The following is a 1,964-nucleotide window of genomic DNA, read 5'->3' as shown; positions in this document are numbered from 1 at the left end:
ATATATAAATGTATATTATAGTGTCTATATTACGACACTCTTGGTGTTATTCCGTATCCGCTTCTGCGCTAGAGCGCCAGTTAACCAGCGGTGACCGTGAGTTTGCGCGCGGCATTACCTGCGGTTTTGGTACCAGGTTTTCACCTGGGTCTCCGTTAAGTGCAGAGCCTCTGCTACGTCACTGCGGTCCGCGACACTCAGGTACTTCTGACAGCGGAACTTGCGCTCCAGGTAGCCCAACTGCGCATGCGTGAAGGCTGTGCGTTTCCTCCTTGGCTTCTTGCATTTAGCGCTGTCACTGTTCTGCTCGCTAAAGAAAGAGAGAGAGAGAGTCCTGTGGCGGACGCAGATAGCGGGGGGGATATATCTCCCGACTTATTGAGGGGGGGGATGGCGTGTACAATCATCCTCCCCCCCTACTTTCAGGAGCAAAATGGAGAAAAATTTCATATTTTACAGACAATATAACTGAACGTTTATCTACCAATCCGTCATCGCTATTCATACTCTCTTGATGTATTATTACACAAATGGAAAGTGACATACTTCTACTGTAAAATGTCTGTAACTCGTTCCAAGAATGACATTATTTTACTGAAACTCAAGCGGTTAATTTTGGACGGATTCCCCATATACGATTTTTTTGTCAAAATCCCCAAATCACGTCTTATCATTGCTCACGAAAGTTAAATCCCTGCTTTATTCAAAATTAGAATAGACCTATTCAGAGTTGGGATATTGAATTTTCACTGGGATTGAATGGGACAAATTCAATTTCATCACATTTTTGAGGGGGGGGGGTGCTGAGACCGGACCGGAAGTGTATTTCCGATTTTGTATAACGGGTAAAAATAATAATGCACTTTTTGGTTCAAATCTGGTCGTTTTTCTCATACTTCTTTTGTACAGTTTTAGCGTTCTCAGTAAAATATACGTTTTATCAAAATTTCAGGGGGGAGATGATTCCAGTGCTGTAGTTGTCAGTGCCGGATCCGGGGGGGAGGGGGCGGTCGCCCCACTAGAATTTTCAAGGCAAGGGTATTTTAGCCTAGGTAAGTCTGCACTGGTAGTAACCCCAGTGAGGACATGTACATAGCACAGATTTAGTAGTAAGTATTTTAGTCTCTTGTGTCCCCAAAGATAAAAAATACTCAACTCAACAGTGATATTATTGTGATGAAGATTGTTTAATAATGATGCCTCAGAATGCAGGAAATTTTAAGAGGTGTAATTTTCAACAAAATTTTGGGGGGAGTCCCCCCGGACCCCCCTAAACAGGAGGGGGACACCCCCTGAAGGAGGAAAAGTCTCCTGATATTTTAGGATAAAGATGTCCAAAATTAGACTTTTAGATTGTAACTTTTTAACAATTCCACACAGTGGGAGGGGTATACCCCCTACAACACCCTCCCCCTCAGGCGCTTGAGCTCGCATGATTCGCCCCCGCCATAGAATTCACTTCTGGATCCGCCACTGGTTGTGTGTGTGTGGGGGCGAGGGTGGTGCGTGTTATTAAATCTCTGGGATCCAAAGAAAGAAATTACCCTAGAATTCACAAATATTGCACTTACAATTTCATTTTTTTTCAATTCCTTCAAAAACAGCCATCCTGAAGGTTCTAAATTGCTAAAATCCAAGAGCTTCCGGGAGCTCCGCCCCCTGGACCCCACCCCTTAAGGGCTTCGCGCCAATGCGCTCGCGGTGTGCGCTATGCGCACACACGCTTCGCATAGTTTGCGATGGAAGTAACAGCGAAATCATCCCCCCACACCTGAGGACCTGTCTACGCCACTGTAATAGATAATAATAGTCTAGTATTATTCACTCCTGTTGTTATTAATGAAAAGATTCCTGGAATAACAGAGGTGTGGCTAATCATGCAACAGTGCAACACACACGTGCGCTAACAGACACACACGAACGAACGCACACGCACACACACACACACACACACACACACACAC

This window comes from Priapulus caudatus, unplaced genomic scaffold, assembly GCF_000485595.1.
Source record: "Priapulus caudatus unplaced genomic scaffold, Priapulus_caudatus-5.0.1 Scaffold695, whole genome shotgun sequence".
In the NCBI taxonomy this organism is placed as follows: Eukaryota; Metazoa; Priapulida; class Priapulimorpha; order Priapulimorphida; family Priapulidae; genus Priapulus; species Priapulus caudatus.
The sequence above is the reverse complement of the archived record's forward strand: the minus strand, read 5'-3'. Positions refer to the sequence as shown.